Consider the following 25,979-nt stretch of genomic DNA (forward strand, 5'->3'; position numbering starts at 1 on the left):
CTCACGCCGGCCGGAGCAGGTAATGTATGCAGGGGGGGGGGGGGGGGCGGCAGCAGCAGTAGCTCCACAGATTTTGATCGGTTTCAGGCTGAAATTGATTCACAATCTGTTTGCAGTAAAGGTGGCTATACGATCCCTCTCTGATCAGATTCGATCAGAGAGGGATCTATCTGTTGGTCGAATCTGATGGCAAATCGACCAGTGTATGGCCACCTTTAGAGACCCATAATGACAGATCTCTAAATAATGTGGGATAGTTGTACAAATGCTAGATTTTTCCATGAAAAAATCATGAACCATTGGCAAAAATACCTTTGCATCTCCTACAAAGGCTCCCCATTGGACTTTTGATCTCACTAGTGAGAACCCTCTGTAGGAAGGATTCTTACTGGTCACATTAGCTTTATGATTGTATCATTATCATATACAGAAGCAAATATACTGCAAATAGCTTACACAGCCCTTTAAAGATAAAATAAAAGGACGGTCACTAGAAAATAATAGGTAGATCCAGAAGTGGAGCTGTTCTTTCTTACCTGCATGACTGGCCAATATATAACTTCTCAGATGGCCCAAACCTCAGATTTTCAGTTCGCAAACTTCCGCAAAAGTTTAGATTCACAAAACTTTCACGAACTCCAATAGACTTCAATGGGGAGGCGAACTTTGAAAACTAGAAACACTTATGCTGGCCAGAAAATTGATGGAAAAGATGTTTCAAGGGGTCTAACACCTGGAGGGGGCATGGCGGAGTGGGATAGACACCAAACGTCCCGGGGAAAAATCTGGATTTGACACAAAGCAGCGTTTTAAAGAGAAACTCCGACCAAGAATTTAACTTTATCCCAATCAGTAGCTGATACCCCCTTTTGCATGACAAATCTATTACATTTCAAAAACAGACCATCAGGGGGCGCTGTATGACTGATATTGTGGTGAAACCCCTCCCACAAAAAGCTCTGAGTACCGCGGTACTCTGGGCAAACTGCCACAATGTAACAATGTTCACAGACAGGAAATGGCTGTTTACAGCTGTCTGTAACAGCCAGAACAGCTAGAAACAGCTACATAACCTGCCCACAGTAACAATGTCACCATGTAATACATGTCAGAATGTGAATCTGGGAGAGGAAAGATTTTACAATGAGCAAACACTGACTAAATCATTTATACATAATTATTGTAAAAATGAAGCTCCTCTTTAAGGGCAGAAATCACATTGCATGCTAAATTGCCGGCCTAAAGTGCTTTAAAACATCTTGCATGGGTTAACATCAATCAGGGAGTGTAATTAGAGTACTGCTTCACACTGACACACCAAACTCACTGTGTAACGCACCGCAAACAGCTGTTTGTGTAGTGACGGCCATGCTGGACTGGTGTACACCATGGCCAGAGTGCAGGCCATGGCGGTTTTCAAGCCCAGTGCTTTAAAACATCTTGCATGTGTATACATAAATCAGGGAGTGTAATTAGAGTACTGCTTCACACTGACACACCAAACTCACTGTGTAACGCACCGCAAACAACAGGCCGTGGCGGTTTTCAAGCCCGTATTGTCACCAGGCTGTGGTAGCTCAATGATAGAACAACAGTGACTGTCAGGTAGGTATATGCAGTGATGGGTATCAGTGGCGGACACAGCCAGCAGTGGGCCCCTGTGCAAAATTGCAATTGTGGGCCCCTACGACCTGCAACGCGTGGCAATCATAGAAGTGGATAGAACCTGCGGCAAAAAATGGGCGTGGCAATGACCGGATGAGGGCGGAGCTAACTGTAACTTAAAGCGGACCCGGGGTGAGGGTTTATTTCCTTTTAAACAATACTAGTTGCCTGGCGGCCCTGCTGATCTATTTGGCTGCAGTAATAAACTGAATTACACCAGCAACAAGCATGCAGCTAATCTTCTCAGTTCTGACAATATTGTCAGAAACCCCTGACCTGCTGCATGCTTGTTCAGGGTCTATGGTTGAAAGAATAAGAGGCAGAGGACCAGCACGGCAGCCAGGCAACTGGTATTGATTAAAAGGAGAGAAATATGGCAGCCTCAAGATTATTCTCACCTCAGGTTCCCTTGAAAAGTGCAACGCAAAGACAGTGGGCCCAAGTTTTGGTGACCCTTTCCCCAGAAAATTCACATATTTGTGCAGGTTTTCTCAAGAAAATACACATCATGTCGGGAGATATGCCCAGAAAATACGTGCAATCATGTCGGCAGATATGCCCAGAAAATACGTGCAATCATGTCGGCAGATATGCCCAGAAAATCCGTGCAATCAAGTCGGCAGATATGCCCAGAAAATACGTGCAATCAAGTCGGCAGATATGCCCAAAAAATACATGCAATCATGTCGGCAGATATGCCCAGAAAATACATGCAATCATGTGGGCAGATTTGCGCAGAAAATACATGCAATCATGTGGCAGACCTGCCCAGAACATACACCTGCTAATATAAATAAAAAAACAAAAACATTTACTCACCTGCAGCAGCAGACCTCCTGTCCCAGCCTCCATCCGGCGCGCAGCTCCCATGGGTGGTTAGGTGGATAGGTAGCCTGGTGGGTGGGTGAGTGGGTGGGTGGGTAGGTAGCCTGGTGGGTGGGTGGGTGGGTAGGTAGCCTGGTGGGTAGGTAGCCTGGTGGGTGGGTTGGTAAGTAGCCCGGTAGGTAGGTAGGTAGGTAGCCTGGTGGGTGGGTAGGTAGGTAGGTAGGTAGCCTGGTGGGTGGGTGGGTAGGTAGGTAGGTAGGCAGCCTGGTGGGTGGGTAGCCTGGTGGGTGGGTAGGTAGCCTGGTGGGTGGGTTGGTAATTAGCCCGGTAGGTAGCTGGGTGGGTGGTTAGGTAGGTAGCCGGGTGGGTAGGTAGGTAGGTAGCCGGGTGGGTAGGTAGCCGGGTGGGTGGTTAGGTAGTCGGGTGAGTAAGTAGGTAGGAAGCCTGGTGGGTGGGTAGGTAGTTGGGTGGGTAGGTAGGAAGCCTGGTAGGTGGGTAGGTAGCCAGGTGAGTAGGTGGTTAGGTAGCCGGGTGGGTAGGTAGGAAGCCTGGTAGGTGGGTAGGTAGCCGGGTGGGTAGGTGGTTAGGTAGCTGGGTGGGTAGGTGGTTAGGTAGGTAGCCGGGTGGGTAGGTAGCCTGGTGGGTGGGTAGGTAGCCGGGTGGGTAGGTAGGAAGCCTGGTGGGTGGGTAGGTAGCCGGGTGGGTAGGTGGTTAGGTAGCCGGGTGGGTAGGTAGGTAGGAAGCCTGGTGGGTGGTTAGGTAGTCAGGTGGGTAGGTAGGTAGGAAGCCTGGTGGGTGGGTAGGTAGCCGGGTGGGTAGGTAGGAAGCCTGGTGGGTGGGTAGGTAGCCGGGTGGGTAGGTGGTTAGGTAGCCGGGTGGGTAGGTAGGTAGGAAGCCTGGTGGGTGGTTAGGTAGTCAGGTGGGTAGGTAGGTAGGAAGCCTGGTGGGTGGGTAGGTAGCCGGGTGGGTAGGTAGGAAGCCTGGTGGGTGGGTAGGTAGCCGGGTGGGTAGGTGGTTAGGTAGCCGGGTGGGTAGGTAGGAAGCCTGGTGGGTGGGTAGGTAGCCAGGTGGGTAGGTGGTTAGGTAGCTGGGTGGGTAGGTAGGTAGGTAGGTAGCCGGGTAGGTAGGTAGCCTGGTGGGTGGGTAGGTAGCTGGGTGGGTGGTTAGGTAGGAAGCCTGGTGGGTGGGTAGGTAGCTGGGTGGGTAGGTAGGAAGCCTGGTGAGTGGGTAGGTAGCCGGGTGGGTAGGTGGTTAGGTAGCCAGGTGGGTAGGTAGGTAGGAAGCCTGGTGGGTGGTTAGGTAGTCGGGTAGGTAGGTAGGTAGGAAGCCTGGTGGGTGGGTAGGTAGCCGGGTGGGTAGGTAGGAAGCCTGGTGGGTGGGTAGGTAGCCGGGTGGGTAGGTGGCTAGGTAGCCGGGTGGGTAGGTAGGTAGGAAGCCTGGTGGGTGGTTAGGTAGTCGGGTGGGTAGGTAGGTAGGAAGCCTGGTGGGTGGGTAGGTAGCCGGGTGGGTAGGTAGGAAGCCTGGTGGGTGGGTAGGTAGCCGGGTGGGTAGGTGGTTAGGTTGCCGGGTGGGTAGGTAGGTAGGAAGCCTGGTGGGTGGTTAGGTAGTCGGGTGGGTAGGTAGGTAGGAAGCCTGGTGGGTGGGTAGGTAGCCGGGTGGGTAGGCAGGTAGCCGGGTGGGTAGGCAGGTAGCCGGGTAGGCAGGTAGCCGGGTGGGTTGGTAGCTATCCGGGTGGGGGGCCCGACTCCTATCCTCCCTCACCTTGGGGGGCCCCCCTCCCGATATGCGCGGCGGGAGAGCGGCAAAGACAGGAAGTCTCCGGGACTCCAGGCAGGCGCTAGAGGCTCAGCCGCTTGGTCTCCAATATGTCTCCAACTCTGTATACTGCTCGCTACTTCCTGGTTTAGTAGCGAGCAGTATATAGAGTTGGAGACATATTTGAGACCAAGCGGCTGAGCCTCTAGCGCCTGCCTGGAGCCCCGGAGACATCCTCTATTTGCCGCTCTCCCGCCACGCATACCGGGGAGGGGGGCCCCCGAGGTGAGGGAAGGAGAGAGGATAGGAGTCGGGGCCCCCCAGGGAATAAAAAAAATATATAAAAAAAAAATACTTAATGGGCCCCTGAAGCAACGGAACTTCAGGGGCCCTCGTGCAGCGGCACGGCCTGCACGGCCGTATGTCCGCCACTGATGGGTATTATAATGTGCACCTGTCACACACAGACAGGTACTGAACACGCACAGTGACACTACGTGCGCTCACGTAGGTAGGTGGGTGCACTGAAGTGAACAATAGGTAGTAGGTATATGCAGTGATGGGTATTACAATATGCACCTGTCACACACAGACAGGTACCGGACAGGCTCAGTGACACTGCATGCGCTCACCTAGGTAGGTGGGTGCACAGAAGTTAACAACAGGTAGTAGATATATGCGGTGATGGGTATTACAATGTGCACCTGTCACAGGTAGTCACTGAATGTGCTGGGACTGGCAGTGGCACACACAGTTGGAATTACCAAGGCTGTCTATGCAACACAAGTGTCAGTCGGACACACACACACACACACACACACAAAAAATAGATCACAAGAACAAGATTAGCTCTCAAAAGAGCTGTTGAGGGGTGCTTTTTTAGCAATAACAATCAGCTAGGAGCTAACATGCCTACAAGAGCCTAACTAAGCTTTCCCTATGAGAGTCTGCAGTAGCTATCACTTCTCTAATTACTGCAGGCACACGAGTGAGTCCAATGCCTGATGCTGCCTGCCTTTAATAAGAGGGGGGGGGGGGCCTCCAGGAAGGAGTGTAGCCTAATTGGCTACAAAGTGCCTGCTGACTGTGATGTAGAGGGTCAAAGTTGAGCCTCATGATGCACTATGGGGGCGAACCGAACTTCCGGAAAAGTTTGCGGTTCTCTGCGATCGCGAACCACGGAAGTTCGCAGGGAACCGTTCGCCGGTGAACTGTTCGGGCCATCTCTATTCATAGTTACATTTTGGATATATATTTATGTGTATTAAGGGAGCGGCGTGAACAATGGGATCGGTGAGGGATCAGCGTTGCTGGGGTCGAGCAGATCCACTCGCTCGCAGGTTGGTGGTCGCCAGCTGCCGTACACACGGCTGATTGTTGGCTGCGGTAGTAGTTAGCAGTATTGTATTATCAGTTTTATGCACTTGTGCAAATTGTTCACTTTTATATTGTTTACAAAATGTTCAGAAACAATTTTGAAGGTAAACTGTATTCAACTATGGACTCGGCCTGTCAAATGTACAAACTGTCAATTTTGGTTGGCCCAGTCCTTCATAAAATTTGTATTATATTCACATGCATGTCAGAATTACATGCATCTCATTACCATCTCTATGCGTTACCATGCTGATGGTCAGATTTATACAGTTTGGCATCTGGAACAATGCACTATACTAATGTGGACCATGTAACAGACAGTCAGTGTTTTACAAGGGATTGTGTTTCATTTACTTTCATTTGTCTCATTATAGAGTCCTTTAAAACTAGTTTAAATCGGATTATAAAAATGATATAATTTATGTAGTAGCTCTTTAATTAACAGGCTTTGCACTTATACAGTACCTAAATGTTTTTAAAGGATGCCTATAGAGTCTCATGAGAGCTCCACACATGGTAAAGTCAGATGTAAATATATAATATATGTAAATAATATAATATATGTCTTATCCATCCTCTTGATCTCACTGTTGGGAAGCGATGTACAGCATTCTTGTTCTTAGGTTTGAAAATATACCTTTTTCAATGGTCAAGTTGGTGTCTGTATGTTTATAAATTATGGCATGACAGGTCCAATATTTCATGTATCAGTTCCATACTTTCTTAAAAATGGGGGAAAGCAAATTGGTACTTTACATGGAAAATGTAATGACAGATTTTAGTTATTGTTAATATTAAAGTGTACCGTAAAATGTGAAGTCAATCTTTGACATTCGCTTTATCCTCTTGATTTGTCTAATAGTTGCAAAATAATAAATGTTAGAAACTTAACCAGTTCTTTTTCCAATGTATTTTTGGTGACAGTCTACTGGTAGATTTTTCTTCCATTGACATTGAGTGGCCATGAATAGGATGACATTGCAAATGAAGCCCAAACATTAATATCACTCTTGACAATCTTGAATGAGTCCCAAAAGGAGGACCAAAAGGGAGTTGATGAAAACTTGTGATTTTTGGAAGTGCACTTGTCATAAACATGGACTTTTGTAACTTTTCCATGTAAAGGAAACAGGGCTGTTACTACATATGTGTAATACCCCATGTTTTATTCTGTTGCCACTATATCATTTCTCCAAGGATAATGGTTCACAAACGACTTATTTCAAATTAAAATCCACTCTAGATTTTCTAATGTCTCTGCTTGTGAAAGCCACCCTTAAGGTCTGTACACACGCCGGACTGCAGGCAACGACGGGCAGGGCCGGATTTCTGACAAGGCCACATAGGCCATGGCCTAGGGCACCAGAAATTTAGGGGCGGCTCAGTGAGGGACAGTAAAGCTGTTCCATGCAGCCATCCCTATCTACAAGGACAGCTTTAACCTTTGAACTCTCTGTCCTGTGTACTTGTGTCATCCCTGAAAGACCTGTAAGCTCTATCCTGCAGGTACACGTCAGCCTAACTCACATGGTGGCACAATGGGTCCACCATTAATGAGATGAAAACATAACGTAAAAGTTCTTAAGGAAAATATAACATAATTCATACGCGTATTACTGAAATAGTTATTGTCTGTGATATCTAATGATGTAAGTAGAATTCTCATTGGGGCACACGGAGATAACAAGCATACAGACGGTATAATTGGCCTTGGGCGGTAAAAAGTACAAATCCGGCCCTGACGACGGGTCTGTCGTCACCTCCCGCTGGGCGGGTTTTCAGCAAACAGTCCGGCGTGTGTACAATCTGTCGGCGGACTGATAAGGCTGTTTCTGAGCGATCCGCCGGGCGGATCGCTCAGAAACAGCCGTATCAGTCTGCAGACGGACTGTACACATGCCGGACTGTCGATGGAACGCCCGCCCAGCGGGAGGTGACGATGGACCCATCGTTGCCTGCAGTCCGGCGTGTCTACGGACCTTTATTGCTATTACATTACTACTGTGGACAATTGATATGGGCCCCATTCAGTGCTGTTCAGGAGAGGAGCTGCATGCGTCTTAAACGGGGGCAAGTATTTGTTGTTATGGCATACTTGGTTAATGTTAGAGGCACAAGGTGAAGATCTGCTTACATTTTTCCTAAACTCTTAATATTATGCCACAGCTTCTTCAGCTATTAAAGCCTTGCCAATTTCACTGCTATCCCCTTTTTTTTATAAAGTGACCCAGTGTTTTAGCAAGTTTATATGGTGTTATCGTTAACCTAGATTGAAACTCTGTTTACTGACTAGGAGTAAGGCTCAAGGTGCATTGTCCTTTCCTGACCTCAGGCTCTACAGTGTGGGTGGCACCGTGTCTTGCACATATTATTGACTGGCATAAAAACAACCAAAAGATGGTCTAATAGATTTTACGCCACCAGACACTCCTGATTTTTTTTTCTGCTGCAGTTGTTGTCCACCTGCTCAATAACTAGACACTGGAAATCCCAATCTCCACGCTCAGCCAAAGAATGGCAAGAGAAGGTAAATCAATCTGAGACTATGGAGGACTTGACACAAAGGATCCACAATAGACAAGATCATCATTGGTCTACATGGCCAGGATGGTTGGAATTTAAAAATACTTCTTATAATACAAACTTATGTCAATAAAATATACTTAATATAAAATATACTTAATATAGTTTGATCATGTACTACATTATTATTTTCATGGGAAGTAATTAAGGTGTATTCTACAACTGCAGAACCCAACCCCTCCTCACCCATTTTATTTTTATCTCTAGTTCTGTCTTATTTTAAGTTTTTTTTCTAACAGGAATCCCCCCTCTGCCTTGCCTAGTTTTGTGTACCTGTTTTCTTTTAACAAAAATGGTTATTTTCAAAGAATTAACTTTATGTACGAAAGGGGTTTTTAAAGATATACCTATTATGGGGTTGAAATAGTTGGGGAAAACTTTAGCTCACACTGTGGAAGCGGATTTCTCTTCTACCTGCATTATTACCTGGCAATATTTGTATACATCAGGGAGAGGTGGCAGCGCTTCCCAAGACAGGCTGCATCTGAATGACTATAGCAGCATAGATGTGCATACTCAACTTGTATACAAAACAGATGCACCAAAATTAGCATAATGGAGGATGTTAGCTTCCAAAAAAAGTTTGCATTGCAATGTACTACACCCTTTCACCTTGACGAGGTCTTCCTAAATGGAAGGGACCCAACCTCTAATTATTAAACAAACATAGTGTGAACTTGGGGGCAGCTGGCCATAACATTATCTATATTTGTATAGACTCTTAGGCACGAGCACGAGCCCTATGGGGGCTGTTTTTTTTGTGTTTTTATTTTTTTTCTCTCTTGCCAGGTACTGGGATTCCTGTATCTTTAATTCTAATGTCTTCTTAGTCTTTGGTTCTTCTATGTTTTGGATATAAATTTAATAAATAATAAAAATGTAAAAAAGAAAGCTAGATAAAGATAGTACCTCATAAAAAGGAGGAGAGAAGGGATAAGAGACTTGCCCTTAACAGTCATAGCTTATTTAGACTTATAAGTCGCATTGGCCCACTTCCCCATATATAAAATGACCCATGGTATAAGCAGAAGTCAGGTCCTGTACAATAAAAGAAGAGACAACAGGATGTCAGTAAAAGTGATTTACTGTACTTTCAATTATCAGGCTAAAAGAAATCTTCTTGTCCTTTTGTGTGGATCATCTTGTATTACTATTACATCAAACATATACAATATACGAATACATCAAAAATGTATTGTCAAGTTTAAAGCCATTTCAGTGCCCAAAAATTGTTTCCTACACGACTTGCTTTCAGATTTAATAACCCTACCATAAGTTTACTCTTACAATAGATTTGATGTAGCATATTTTCTGAATATAAGATGATCCGGCATATAAGACACACCTAGGTTTAGAGGGCAAAAAGCAGGAAAAAAATACTGTAACTAAACCTAGGTGCATCTATAGTGCAGGGGCATCTTATGGACCTTTTACCCCGCAAAACTGTCTCTGAGCTACATTGCCCATCTACACTACACTAACCCCTGCTGCACTCACTAGTTACACTAAACTACCGTATACTACACTTATCCCTGCTGACCTCCAACTAAGCTACACAGCAATGCACTACACTACACTACACTTAACTAAACTAACACTACACTTAACTAAACTACACTACTCTAACACTACACTTTCACTTTTAATACTGTACCTGCTCCTACCAGTGCAATCCTCTCCCCTTGGCACTGGGTTGCCCCTCTCAGCTGCTGCAGTATCCAAGACACTGGCCTTCTCTCCCCCTGGCTGTGGGTTGTCCATATAAGCTGTTGCGGTATTCCAGGACACTGGCCGTCTCTCCCCCTGGCTGTGGGTTGTCCATTTAAGCTGTTGCGGTATTCCAGGACACTGGCTGTCTCTCCCCCTGGCTGCGGGTCATCCATATAAGCTGTTGCGGTATTCCAGGACACTGGCTATCTCACCCACTGGCTGTGGTTCATCCTTCTCCGCTGGCACAATATCCAGTACAGCACTGCTGGGTCTTCTTAGTTGCATACACACTGTTTACTTTGGAAACAGTAAATTCGGGCGCCTGAGGCTAGTGGACAAATCGGGCGCCGCCATTCACTTCTATAATAAATATCGTTTAATGGGCGCCCGGTAGGAAAAAAGGGCGCCGGAGAAAACTAACGTTTTAAAAGCGGCGCCCGGAGACTTAATGTTTTATTACTGTTTCTCATGATTACACATTATTTAATGATTTATACATGTTTAAATATTATTTTTAAACGAAAACCAGTACAATATTTTTCCCAAACATTATTTTTAAACGAAAAACATTACTTTTTTTTATACATTATTTTTAAACGAAAACAATTACAGGGGGGTCTTAGGTTTAGGCACCAACAGGGGGGTCTTAGGTTTAGGCACCAACAGGGGGGTCTTAGGTTTAGGCACCAACAGGGGGTCTTAGGTTTAGGCACCAACAGGGGGGTCTTAAGTTTAGGCACTAACAGGGGGGTCTAGGGGTTAGGGGTAGGTACAGGGAGGGTTACTTAGGCACCAACAGGGGGGGTCTTAGGTTTAGGCATCAACAGGGGGGGTCTAGGGGTTAGGGGTAGGTACAGGGAGGGTTACTTAGTAATTTTTTTTTTAAACGTTATTATGCGTTTCATTATTTAAACGAAAGATTAACGTTTTTACAATTGCCGATTTAATACACATTATTTAATGATTTATAACGTTTAAAACCATTACTTTTAAACGAAATACATTTTTAAACGTAATCCATGTTTATCGTTAAAAACCCGGCGCCCTTTTTTCCCATCGCCCCTTTTTAACGTACGCGTTTACTTTACACTAGTGGCGCTTGTGCACTGGGGGTGTCACATAATGTCATGCGCCTCTAGAGTAAAGTAAACATTGTGCATGCAACTAGGAGGACCCAGCGGTGCTGTACTGGATATTGCGGCAGCGGAGAAGGATAAACCACAGCCAGGGGGTGAGAAAGCCAGTATCCTGGAATACCGCAACAGCTTCCATAGATGACCTTGACCTTGAGCCAGGGGGAGAGACGGCCAGTGTCATGGATACCGTGGTAGCTGAGAAGGACAACTTGGAGCCAGAGGACAAAGAATCATGCCAGCAGGAGCAGGTAATATCTCTTCCCTGCGCACTCTGCAAGATGACATCATCAATGAATGGATATTTGAGATGTGGCTGCCTAAGAGGAATGAGCTTTAAGGTCTTGGGGTACTATCAGGCCATGGATTTTGTTCTGTTGATGGAAGCTGTCTGTAACTGTAATCCAGTTGGCTACAGTCCTGGAGGTTAATGCCGATATTTTGTTATAGTTCTTGAAGTGTACCAGAGATGGGGAGAAAAAAGTTTTATACATACCTGGGGCATCCTCCAACCCCATGCACACGGATGAATCCCACGCCGCCGTTCTCCGCTGCCTGCAGCTCCGGTACTGGGTCCCATAACTTCCTCCAGTCATGGCCAGTCTGCGCAAGAGGAAATGTGCTCTTTACCCCGGGAGACATATGTAAAGAGCACACTTCCTCTTGCGCACACTGGCCGCGACTGGAGGAAGTTACGGGACCCAGTAACGGAGCTGCAGGCAGCAGAGGACGACGGCGTGGGAACGATCCGTGATCATGGGGCTGGAGGAAGCCCCAGGTATGTATAAAACTTTTTTTCTCCCCATCTCTGGTTTCCTTTAATGCTTGAAAACAAAGTCCCTGACTTTCAGACTATCTACATCACTTTTGAGTGTTGATGTTATATCAAGACCATGTAAAATTGTTCTCTCTTGCTCTTGTAAAAATTTTCAGAGATAGCTCTTCATGAACGCAGCAACTGGTAGATACCTTTGGAAGAAATTGGTCTCAACAGTTCCATGTATTTGAGTGAGCTGAATCTAAAAATTGTTAGGTTGGGGAGGGAGTATTAATGCACAGCCATGAAAGGCAGGTGAAGAAATAGTCCCTCTAACCTTCTCACTGATGTTGCACAACCACAAAGGGTGTTGGTGGAGGGTCCACAGTCAGGAGAAATAACATCTTTAACGCTGTAAAGCTTCATGGAGAAGAAATTTTCCTTGAAACCAATTTTAGGATTTTAGGGCATATGCACATGGACTTTTAGCTATTATATCATAAGGACTTTGTGATGAACTATTCTCCTATTTTTATGTTATTACTAAGTGTTTTTGGAAATTCATTGTGACATTGGTGTACTACCCAGATAAACTGCAGTTTTTTATCTAATGATGCACACCTTGAGCGCCACCTCTTGATAAACAATTACTAAATAGAAAAGAGGAGGCGATCAGGTGTTCTCATATCTGTTCCTTTAATGTTAGGGTCTTTGCTGTGAGCGCTATCCTCTTTGTGAATATTTGAAACTAAAAATTGTTAGGTTGGGGAGGGAGTATTAATGCACAGTCATGAAAGGCAGGTGAAGAAATAGTCCCTCTAACCTTCTCACTGATGTTGCACATTATACTTCCTCTCTGGTCCGACAATTAGTCTTGCTATGGGGCCCAGTGATACCTAGCTTTGCTCCTGGCTGTCCAGTATTTGCTGCCATTGATGCTTCTTGCTTTTGGCTGCAGAACAGGCTGAGGGCTGGAACCCACTAGAGCGATTTTTTGAGTGTTTAGGGAGCGTGAGAAATCGATAGCGATTTCCCTAAACGCTCTGCCAATGTAAATAAATGGTGCAAATTCCACAGAAGCAATTGCAATTAGCAAAATTGCAAACGCAGGACATGCAGCATTTTGTTAGCGTTTGCGCTTCAATGTAAAGTATATAATCACTGGCGTAATCGCTCAACAAAACTAAACTTGCACGGAGCGATTTTGCTAGCGTTTTAAAGTTAATGTACACTCTAACAAAATCAAAAATAATTGAAAGGACCAATCAGACTTTAAAACACTAATCGCTACACAACCGCTGGCAAATTGAATACACTTTCTAAAATCGCTCCCTAAAACGCTGATGAAATCGCTTACAAACTGCTCATCCAAAATGCTAGCGATTGCGATTAGCGATAGCGTTTTGTAGTGGGTTCCAGTCCTGAGCAAGCAAAACTTTCATTTGAGCTACCTGGCATCTGCCTCAATCTTGTGAGATTGTGGGTAGAAGCATTGCCGGTGCCATATTCAATCCTGGATGGCTTCTGAGGCTCAGAGCAGTGCAGAAAGAGAAGAGGAGTGGAAAATACTGCTATAAAGGTGCATACACAACTGTGATTGATATTGCCTGTCGGGGATCCGATTACCTTGGTCAAAATTGCCGGGCTGGGGTGCACAGACATGTGTAGGCTGTGTAGCTGCCGACAGCTGTATTGCTAAGCACTATGAAAGTTTTCAAAGTGAGCATGTTCATGGGAAAGACAGAGTTAAAATAATGTTGTCACTTCCTTCTCAAACACTTAGTGGGCTGCCCAAAGGAAAATTGGGGCAGGGGATTAATCCATGTATGTGTGCACAGGGAAAGATTGTTCACATCAGTGGTGTATACTGATAAAGACAAACACTTATATTGTGCTTTTCTCCTGGCAGACTCAAAGCACCAGCCACTAGGACATGCTCAATAGGCAGTAGCAGTGTTAGGGAGACTTGCCTAAGGTCTCCAACTGAATACGTGCTGGCTTACTGAACAGGCAGAGCTGAGATTTGAACCCTGGTCTCCTGTGTCAGAGGCAGAGCCCTTAACCATTACACTTTCCAGCCACTAATAGCAGTAGAGTATTGATGTCATTTATTGGCTAACTTAAAAGAATAAGCTTTCGGCTATGCGGCCTTCTTCAGACTTTGACTTCTTGGTGTAGCTACGGAGCTTTAGCTGCAATGCTAGTTTTGTATTAGACTACCACAAGTATTCTGTACATAAAAATTGGCATGAAGCACCAAAATCTTCTAAGGATAAGTGTCAGACAGGTGTAAGCATGGAAGGTAACAGGTTGTTAATGATTATCACTATTAAAAGCCCATGCAGAGGTGATTATTTCCACTGCAGCACTAATGAAGCGCAAACACAGTGGTTGATGGAGGGTCCCTGGTGTGCCCCTCTGGTCCATGGGCCCTGGTGCAGTCACAACCCTTGCAACCCCTATTGCTACCACATTGATTGTATTTACTCCTATGTAGACTCCACTTCTATAAAATGCTTCATAACGCTTCACAGTGTAGAATTTTTAATGCCTGCCATTTTATTTTGATGCCTTATGAACAGGCTGTTGGTGTTCCATGTACTCTGGAAAGTGCTGCAGGAAAATGTGATAATAATATGCACATCTGATCTTAGTCACTATAGGAATTAGCACATCATTTAATGTAATTACATCTGATTTTGCCAAGTTACATAATTCATTTTATTGCTATATTTGGAGAACATTTCTCTTGCCTTCATGGTATGGAAAGAACCGGTCATGCCAAGTGACATAAGCATTGAATCATCTATACTACATTAAGTGATATAATTGTATAGTTAGTGGCTCTGCCTCTACCTTCTAGCCATTCACTTTCATTTTACGTTAGGCTTTCTGTCAGTTACTATGTGACTTTAAACTCAACAATGGCACCAGTTACCACTGTATTATCCTCCCCGCTGTAGAGTAACAGAAGAGAAACCGCATCCATCTGTTGCTGACATTCTTCTCCCACTTAAACAAGTGCAATATAATAAACATGATGGAGAACAAAAGTACTTTGTCTGATGCCTTGGTATTCATTAGAAAAAGACTCTTGTCCTGAAACGGCAAGTCAGATGCATGAAAAGGAACGTTGAAACATGTACCATATGTCCACCTTGGCACACTATGGGTGGGTGAATAAAGTAGTCTTTCTGGGAATCTTCTTTCTTGCTAAATAAAGTTCATACTGCAGTCAATCTGCCAAGTTTATTAAAACATTTCAGTACATTCTTATCAGTATTAACCTAAGAAATTCAAATAAATCATCATAAAAGACAATAACATATTTTGGCTGGACCTATCTTTTTCTGGTTATGTTACTTGATACCACCAATCCAGAAGAGAAAAAAACATTTTTGTTTCTTTTTATTAACAAACTTTGCTTGCTTTTTCAAATTTGTAATGGGTATTGTACGTGTGTTTGTATAATTATTTGATCCCCTGCTAAATGTTTAATTTGCCAGCCATGATATGTATACACTGAGTATACACTTGATTTGTCAACGGACCTTTGAATGTTTTGAGATATTGAGACTGTAATATCAGCTTATGCAAATCGGAAATGAGCTGCATGCAATGTCATTACCCATAAGGCTGTGCATACCGGTCGGTCGAATTTTAATTAGGCCTACATAGTGGGCAGGGTTTCACCTTTTCAGCTGGATTTCCATTGGATACAGGACGCTTTCCCCTCTAAGACTTGGGTTTTTCAATGACTAGCTAACTATCCTCCCAGCACTCTGATTATAACTTTCTAGAACCCCGGAATCTCCTTAATTAGAAGTCTTCTCTTTTTATAGGTCCTGAGTGGAGCATATTCCAGTGATCAAGGGATCCTGTAGTACTGCCTGCCATCAAGCACATACCTTTCCGATTCCCCTCCCTCCCTGGCTGCTGATTAGGAGCTGCTATGCCCAGAGTATGAGATGGCATGCCAAGTGTGCCACATTTTTACGATTGAACATCATTGTTCTTTAGTTTGAACCAAACTGAAGGATCAATATTTCTTGCAATTTGGACTTTTCCCCGAAATATGACAAGCAACACTATGGGACTAGACACTGGCAAATTTCACACGATGACTGTCTCTCCCAGGGTCTTCATGTTCAGTAATGTCTATGCTGTAATCTTCTGCTAATGAGTTATTCACAAGCATATTGACCTATCTTGTTTATATAGCGTTGGTAGAACCTATTTCATGCTAGTTAAACCTGTGCAAATGGATTGCTCTGGCTTCATTACATTTGTGCCAAGTTTATTTTGTTTGAATTTATTTATTATTTTTACAATAAATGTCATAAATGTTTTAATGGCAGTTGTCATAAATAGCACCAAAAGTGCCCTAGATGACTGTAACATGAGTGAAATTAATGTAATGGATCTATTATTTAAATGTTATATTTATATTTTATTGCTGATTTTATATGTATGACATGAGACATTATAAAACCCCTGTTTAAACGGAACCCGAGGTGAGAGGCATATGGAGGCTGACATGTTTATTTCCTTTTTAACAATGCACATTTCCTGGCCGTGCTGCTGATCCTCTGTCGCTAATACTTTAAGCCATAGACCCTGAACAAGCATTTGCAGATCAGATGTTTCTGACAAAAATCGGACAAGATTAGCTGCATGGTTGATTCATGTGTGTAATTCACACTACTGATGACAGAAAGATGAGCAGGACAGCCAGGCACCTGGTATTGTTCAAAAATATATAAATATAGCAGCTTCTATAGGTCCCACACCTTGGGTTCCTTTTAAATGTATTTCATATTAGATGATTTGACATTATTAATATTGTTTGTTACTACTCATCTTGTATTTATATACTACCTGTAAATTAAACACTTACTTTAAACAAGTTAGCTTGCAATATTCATATGATGTGCTTGTTTACAACCAGTAAGCATAACATACTTTTAGATGATGTGGCTATTTTGAGCATTAGGTAAAATAACCATTATAAATGCCAGTGGAGGACGTTGTTTGTTATTGACTGGCAAGTGAAAGGAAAGGGTAATAATGTGTTCCTAAGTGAGAACAGTTGGGTATTGATTGCTAGGGTGTTGTTCCCAACCCCATTCCTTCTGAGTACATTCTTACATGCTAATTGAGGTCACATGAGAACAATGACCCGGTTTACCCCCTGCTGATATTATTGGGGGCAATCCCTTAAATTCTATTAGCTTAACAAATGACCAATTTGCTAAAACCAGTAGGATTCATTAACACTTGAATAGTTTATTGCTTGACCATCCAATACAGTGAGCAAAGACCAGTAAATAGAATTAAAACTGAAAGCTATGCTTCTTACTGTGAATTGCAAAAAAAACAAAACAAAAAAACCAACAAAATAAAATATAATAATAATAATACCACCTCTTTCCTGAAACAAAAATGCATCAAAATACAGAATGAACCATAAACCTTACATCGGATGGTATAGATTTTCCACTTCATTTGGTTACATCTGAGCAGCAAACAGGCTATCATCCTGAATGTTTAGATCTGGCTGGGCTTCTGATTATAGTTTTACTGGGATCAGCCTTTTAGGGCTGTTTGCTGGATACAGGGCGCTGTGTGCATCTGTTGTCTTCATTGATAATAACATCGCTGCACCAGAACTAATGAGGCCAAGAGGCTGATCAATGGCTGTTTTCATGGAAGACTTTTAGCTTTAGCTTATCCACATAAGAAGTCCTTCTGAGCACAGGTACATCATTGATTTGTTTCTTATATTGTTTTGATCTGATGCTGGTATTTATAGCACATGCAGGCATTTGAGTTATTGTAGTATTTCAGATAGGAGAAATTATCTAATTTAAATCAGAATATAGAACTCCAAATTTAGAACATACAAATTGTAAGGGTAGTTGGACTTGTGGGGACCATCACGCTGACTTCAGGGTGCTTTAGTAGTTACATTGACAGGGTCCTGATCCTCGTGTGTGACATTAATTGTACATCTGTAACACCTTATCAATGTGCATGCTCAGTTTAGCTTGATTCTGTGCATGTGTTATAGAAGATAGAGGAAAGAGGGAAAAAGGCATCCATGGCACCTCCCATCTAAAGGAAAACTATAGCTTTTTGTCACTTCATGCACACCCCTCACACACACTATATGCCTAAAACTAACCCACCCCCTGCACACACTACCTACCTAATGTCTAAAACTAAACACCCCCCTGCACACACTACATGCATAATGCCTAAAACTATTCCTGCCCCCCCCCCCCACCCCCACACACACTACCGGTATCTACTTAATGCCTAAACCTAAACTCCCCCCCCCCCCCGCACTCACTACCTAATTAATGCCTAAACCTAAACTTCCCCCCACACACACTACCTATCACCAACCCCCTTCCCCCTCCAGTACCAGCAATGTGATGTGATGATCGCATTGCATGCAACTATACCATATCTACCTCATCACATCGCCCACAGTGCCCGATATATAGTGGGCTCTGTATCTGTTTACCAGGCGCCCAAATTTCTGCTGCAGTGACCAAATACTGATATTTTCTTTTGGCGCCTATGGCAGCTCCCAATTAGCCCACTTGCCACATGAACCCTTTTTTACTGATACCTTCATAAGCTGCCATAGACGTCCGGGACTTCTTCTGGTAAGCTGACTCATATACACAGACAACATGCAAAGACTGGCAAGTGACTCATACACACATGCGGAATAAAGGCCTGCACAGATTTTATATTTGTGTTGTTCTTGAAACTATTGTTTGCATTAATTTCCGGTGACAGTCTGATGTCTGTAGATACATCTCCCATCCTCTTCACTCGACATAACTCAGGCAAATAGCAATCAACCTGGTTATAGACAGTCTTTGATCCAATTGTATGTACTTGTCCACAGCTTGAAACCTCCCCCCCCCCCCCTCTACAATACACAACATACTGCTAAGCCTAGATGAGGATGCTTAGCTCTCTGTAGGCTAGAGATACTGCAACCTGAAACATTCACGAAACTATGTAGTTCCGGATGACCCAAAACTACTAGGAACGTATAGGGGGCTAAGAGAGACCGGAAAGCCAAACCACTAAAAAGCCAACACTCAGTGCATTTTCCTTCTTAAAACAGAAGGTGTTAGTGATAATTCAGCTTTAAAGAAAACCTGAACTGAAAATTAAAAGTCAAAATAAACATACACAAGTCATACTTACCTCCTGTGTAGTCTACTCCTCAATCTCTTTTTCCTCTCCTGCGTCCTGTTTGTCCACTGTGATGAATGGAATTCTCCGTCCTCCGTTTTGAAAATGGCCATTACACCATAACAGCTTTCTGGTCAGCACACAGTTAAACTGTAACATCGCCCACTTGAGCCATAGGGAAACATGGACACATCAGTTCTCCTCTCAGCTGTAACTGACAGCAGCTGATATATTTCAGTTCTGACAAAAATGTTGTCAGAACTGGAAGGGATCATTGTCAGAAGAAAATGGTGAGCTTCTGAGAGGAACTGATGGCAATGTAACTACTGTATGTAATGTTCATTTGAAGTTGCCTCATTTGTTTATTTTAAATAATTTTACTCAGTAGAGGTTCCCTTTAAGTGAGTGATTGTGGTCTGCCACAATGCATCACTACTGTCTGTATGGCTATTAAGTGTTTGTCTAGGTAAAGGGGACGGTGACAGGTGGGTAGTTGATATTTACAGTACCACATACTTCCAGCAGAAACAAACCGCAATCAGGGTAACTTTTCAGAGCAGTTGGTGGCTGTGTAATCATAAATATGATATTGTTGCCTGATCCTGTTGACAACAAATATCACCTTATGTCTAGTGTCATTTAATGTCTGTGGTCTTTGCTTTTTCACTGGATAAAGCCTCTTCCCCCGGAGGTGACAAACAAAGTCTTCCAACATTGCCAATTTCTACATTTTCATTTAGTAGCAATATTTCATTTAATTTTACAGATACATTTGTAATAAAACAGAATTCAATTTAGCACCATCAGGTCTATAGGGGTTTTGTGAATAACTGCTTTTGTGCATATTGCAAAGTAAGCAAAGTACACCTGTCCATGTATGTAAAGAGGCACTGTAGTGACATACAGTAGACTGCAATAAATTATTCAGGATACCCACTTTTATGTTAATTTATCCTGGTTTCAGCATCAGAAACACTTCCTATATCTAAATATAGCAGTATATTGGTATGTAGCGCTTGTCTCCTAGTGATGCTTAGAAGCTATGCGTAATTCTCCTCCCAGAGAATTCTGGGAGACCAGGTATATTTTTTACTGGCTATGGAACTCTCAGAAACATTCCACAGAGCTGCACCTGGCAGGACTTGAGATGTCGCCACCTGTGATAAATTTCAGAATGTAAATTAGGGTGAGGAAAGTTTTTACAATGGGCAAACACTGACATAATAATTTATAAATAAATACTGTAAAAAAAAAAAAATAAAGCAATTTTATTCATTACCTTATTTTCTTTTTTTTTGGATTGAAATATTTTCAATTAACAAAAAATATACTTGCAGTCAATAACTTGGCACAATATAAATGAACAAGAAACAATAGATCATAACAGATAACACATAACAAAACACTCCTTTTATTCTTTTGACATGTGGAGCTTCTTATAAATATAGACATACAGTATATGAAGCACAGAGAGTGAGATTAGATGATAGTTAGCTATCCAGCTCAGCCAGTATCAGTTTGAAGACTGTTGCTGTTCTCCAATGTGGGTAATGGCAGGGATGCAGACTCCGGCATGATGGAAGCTAGGACAGCATCCAGCTACACGTATAGCGCCAGCCCCACCCACCAACACATTTCATGTCATTCAGATGCTTCCTCAGGGTGTGGCCTCCTCTTTATTGCATACGGAGGTTATATGCTAGCAGGTTTGGCTCATACAATACTACATGCTGTGGCATATATTTGCATGGACATACTCCCCCTTGAGTTTGAGAGATCTATCCCAGACTGCAAATCAGTCTACAGTCAACAAGCAAAGTTCAGAGTCCGAAGATATTATATATTTTTGAGCATCTCCAATGCACTCACCACTGAACAACCACACCGTTTTCTGATGACATATCATTATGTGCAGGCACACCTCGCCATTTCACACTGTCACTATCCCACCATGTCATGCTCACACTCAGGGCTGGGTTTGTCCTTTTTACCGCCCAAGGCCAACTATGATCAGACCTGGTCCACCTACAGCCGCCCTGCATTAGAGTTTGCAGATAGCACTGGGCGTCCAGGGACGGACCGGGTCTGGCTGCATCTGTGCCTCATGTGCAATGTGTTTACTAGTGAAGCCTGGAGGAGCAGAGGACTTGTCTCAGAGCCAGATGCGAGTGCAGGCTGCAGCAAGCGGCATGACTGATAGCTCTCTGTTTGCTTCTAGTCTGCTCAGACTTTACCGCCCCTCACTCAGCCGCCCCTTAACAAGGCTAAATTTCTGGTGCCCTAGGCCATGGTCTATGTGGCCTTGCCAGTAATCTGGCCCTGCTCACGCTATAGGAGTTCCTCCATTAGTCCATTCCCGCTCTCACTGGGGTCCAGCATAACCTTGGACATAGGGCATTACAATCCCACCCATATGGCACTTCACAGAAGACAGAGGGGACAGTGAGAGACAGGGCCAAGATAGTGGAAAAAAAGACAAAAGGAGAGAGAAAGAACAACAGAGAGAAAAAGATAAAGATGACATCCAAAGGTTTCATTAATCTATTCATGCAAAATACATTTCAGTTATAAGCCACTATGTCCAGTTTGTAAATCCACATAGTCTCCCTAGAATGCAAGACCTCATAAAAAAACTGTCACTGAGATTTATTACATTTATAGATGCCCTTAATCATAGAATTACCCAATAGAGAGTGATGACATTTCTTATATTGCATGCCAATTGGCATTTTTTCTCTTAAATGACTATATCGTGAAAGTGTCCCAAGATCCAGACTTTCGGCATCCTTTTTTGTCTTTCCGACATAGATACATTTGTAGGGAAACTGCAGAAAATACACTACTTTCTTGATCCACAGCCCATAAATGACCTTATAGAGTAATCACATGTACCCCTATTGTCTGCGAACCTATCCCCTCAATCCACAAACAGGCAGACTTTATATTTTCCACAGTGAAACATATCATGAGTGTGCCTGATTCTCACCATCCATGTCTGACCAGTGGCTGGAAAAAAAATCGCTGTATGTCAACAGATCCCTCAGAATGTAGAGTTTTTCCGCAGTAAGTAGGGGCCTAGGGGCCATAATTCTGGAAATTTTGGGAAAGGCCATTAAGGCCTGCTAGTTCCACTCAAGAATAACTCTCACATTATTCTAAGGGCCACCTTATAGAGTTATAATAAACATTTTTGTTTCTTGTGTGCTCTTGTTTTTATTTGTATATTTATTTCTCATCAGCAGGTTGAATCAAATCGCCAACATGGGTCTCTGAAGTATGTAATTCTCTGTATCTCTGCCCCAAGCTCTCTTAAAGTACACTTGTAGGGTAAAATTGCCTCACCTCAATAGAGGGAAGGTTTTCCCAGTCCTCCTCCACTGGCCCATTCCAGTGCTGTGTCTGCTAGCTTGTCGACAGCTTGGGCATGTGCAGTAGTCCCACAAGTAATCCCAATCAGGCTTGGCTTTTTCAGTTGAGGCTCAAGCGAGTCCATGCTACTGTGCATGTGCAAGCCATCTGCACCTGCCCAGTAGCATGGACCTGATTGGTCTTTAATTTTTCCGCTGAAGCCTGAGAGAGTCTGTGCTACTGCCCATTGCAAGCAATCTGTGCAGTAGCATGGACCCAATCAGACTCTGCTATTTCTGCTAAAGCCTAAGTAGGTCCATGCTACTACGTAGGAGCAGTGCAGCCACGTGACTACGAGCTTCAGGGGACTCAGCATTGGAACAGCCTGGTGGAGGAGGATGTCAAAGCCTCTGGAGGATCAGAGTAGCATGGACATTTCTCAGCACTGGAACGGCCTGGTGGAGGAGGATTGGGGAAGCATCTGGAAGATCCAGAGGCTTCCCTCTCCCAAGTTAGATATAGAACATTTTTTTCAAAAAGTTACGTTTGCTTGAAAGTGTTCCCGAGATGCCTCCAGCCCCCTTCAGTCTAATCGGTCAGTCGCCATCCTCCTCTGTCGCCTAGATCAAACCCAGTTATCTTTGGCAGTCAGAGCCAGTCAGCGCAGTAGTACTGCGCAGATGTAGAATGCTCCCAGCGACGGGATTGCAATGTACAGCCAGGCCCCACATACGCAGTACACCCCGACTGGCGAAGATAACAGGGCATCCACCACCAGATGAACTAGGTGGCGCAGGAGGACACCCAGGGTCTCAAGTAGCCCTAAGTATGTATACTTTTTTTTCTAGTCGTTCACCTCCAGTTTACTTTAAAGGGAACCAGAGATGAGGGGAGCCTAAAAATGGAAAAAGATTTTAAACATACCTGGGGCTTCCTCCAGCCCCATAAGCCTGGATCGCTCCCACGCCACCTTTCTCCGCTGCCTCTATCTGCTGGCACCGGGTCCCATCACTTCTGCCGGATGTAGCCAGTTTTCCCGCAATCACAGGAACTCCATCCATCTCTTTACGCATGCGCCTGCGCAGCACGGAGGGAGCGCACTGTACTTGCGTCGACTGGCCCTGACTGGCCTAAATGATGGGACCCGGTATCGACGGATAGAGGCAGTGGAGAAAGGTGGCGTTGGAGCGATCCAGGCTTATGGGGCTGGAGGAAGCCCTAGGTATGTATAAATCTATTTATTCTTCATCTCTGGTTCACTTTAATGGCTCTGTTCTGTGTGGGTAACCCCCTCTCTAAACCATTTATACACTCCCTGGGGTCACTTGGAACTTGGAATCTTCTGAACAGTTTTTGCCTGCACTACTGAAGGCAACCTGTAAATTTCCATGTTTTTCCAAGCTTTCTTTGACCAGATTTTTGACAACTTTATTTTAATTACATACTGTCATCTTGCTGTAGATGTCTTGTTTTTATGTCTGGAATCCTTGCAAATATACCGTATCTACCTCTGCTTTGAATGTGCAGCCCAAATTAGCAAGGATCATAGCTCAAATATAACAGTCTCCTTTAGGCCATAAATCTATATCCTTCAAGTAATTTCTCTAACATAATTGTCCTTCTCATAATGCAACACATATACATTTTTATTGTAGGTGTAAGGCAATAAATAATGACTACATTGCTTAGTCAGCAAACTATTAAAGGTTACAGCTACTTGGTAAATTTATAGAGAATCTTCTGACCCCATTAGAAGACCTGAAAACCCAAAACTGAATTTCATTTCGGTGGGCATGATTTACATTCTAACATAGCTTTGATATGGAGAATACAGTTCATTCTTTTCCTTGTGTAACATTCCAGAAGATACTTGCATATGTTACAATAGACTTTGCATGTTTCTGTCACCATTTCCTATTGTGACAAGAGATACAGAACTGGGAGTTCAACTTTTGACCCTCAGAAGTCTGAGGGAGGCTGAATGCTAATTGTATTTACTATAGGTAGTTTCAAACCACAGCCATAGTTTTACAAATGCATCATCTGAATCATCTATGTCTTCTAACCAGAAATTCCTTGTGGGTCTATCTAAAATAATGAACCAGTGCCAACAAGGTACAGTTGTATCTTTTATAAATACTGTATGGAAATTGTTTTTAGAAATAAAGTTATGAGGTAATTAATTGTATGTGTAGTAATTATGGTTAAAAGACCTTTATTGGAGTCTGGTGCTCTTATTTTCAATTTCAATTTTTTTTTTGAAATTCAAAGGCTAGCTTCACACTTGTGGCGCTGCTGGCACATGAGCAATGTGCATGTGATTTCCCCGCATGCCAGTGCCACACGCATTCATCTCTGTTAGAATGTCACGTTCTAACAGAGATGAATGCGTGTGGCACTGGTATGCGGGGAAATCACATGCACATTGCTCAGTCATCACATGCACATTGTCACAATGAAAAGTCAGTTCTTCCTGCACAACTGTGGCGCTTAAGACAATTTTCAAAGCACTTCACAACACTTTGTTATTCATGATGAGGCAATAAACAGAAAAGGCTGGCACTTCCCAAAACAGTATGTGTTTTAATTATTGCAGACAAACACCAACTTTTTGGGACACGCAGGTACCTTTATCAGGGCATAGTAGGTCTGTCACACAATATCACATAGGATGATTGTTCATGCAGCCAAGCTAACACTTGCCAGCAAGCGATGTGTTGTCCATAGTGGTTGCTATTAGCAGCTGCCACCATGGAGTTCACATTGCTTGCTGACGAATGTTAGCTTGGTTCAAGCTATTGGATTGAGAAGCCAGAGGGTAATTCTACCCTGCCCATTACACCAATGGGGGTGAGTGGGGGTGTGGTCACCCTGGTGTAGGGGGTAGGCTGGATGAACAGCAAGTATGCAGAGTGAATAGAGTAGCAGACAAGGAAAGCCACTTTTACCACAGTCTAAATCCAGGAAAGGAAAGGGATAAGGTGAAAGGGATGGTGTTTACGAGGGGGAAGGGAGGAATGTTAACACTAAGAAAAATTAGCCATACTGTACAGGAATAAAGTAGAAAGAATAGACATTATTAAATAATTTCCATCTGGAATCCGAGCAACCACCCAGAATCTGAGCAACCAGACGGACTACAGGGGGCTGTAGGAAGCCCCAGGTAAGTATAAAACCTGAGGTGTCCTACATCTCAGGTACACTTTAAGTTTGGTCTTTGCTTGGACTTTAGCTTGGCTAAAATAATGTGATTTCCTGGAATACCCTACATGGATTGGAAAAATGGTGAAAGGAGGTGATATTATTTTCTTGGATCATGTATTAATGACATGAGTGTTCTGGAAACTTATTAGGTAGAAGACATCAGTCAATTCATGTGACCATTGAGTTGATTCTGCACTAGGAAGTCATTGTAAGAGGCTATGATCAGTCATGGGCATATCTGGGTCTTGCAAGTCACACAACTAAAAATTGACTATGTAAATGTGCCTAATAAGAGTCTTTAATACAGCGTTTTTATTTAGAAGAGCAAAGGTATTTAATTATTTTCTATAGCAAAGGCTCAAATAACCTTTACTAATGCTTTTGCTTAATTTACATGTTAAGTT

This window comes from Hyperolius riggenbachi, chromosome 1 (genome assembly GCF_040937935.1).
Source record: "Hyperolius riggenbachi isolate aHypRig1 chromosome 1, aHypRig1.pri, whole genome shotgun sequence".
In the NCBI taxonomy this organism is placed as follows: Eukaryota; Metazoa; Chordata; class Amphibia; order Anura; family Hyperoliidae; genus Hyperolius; species Hyperolius riggenbachi.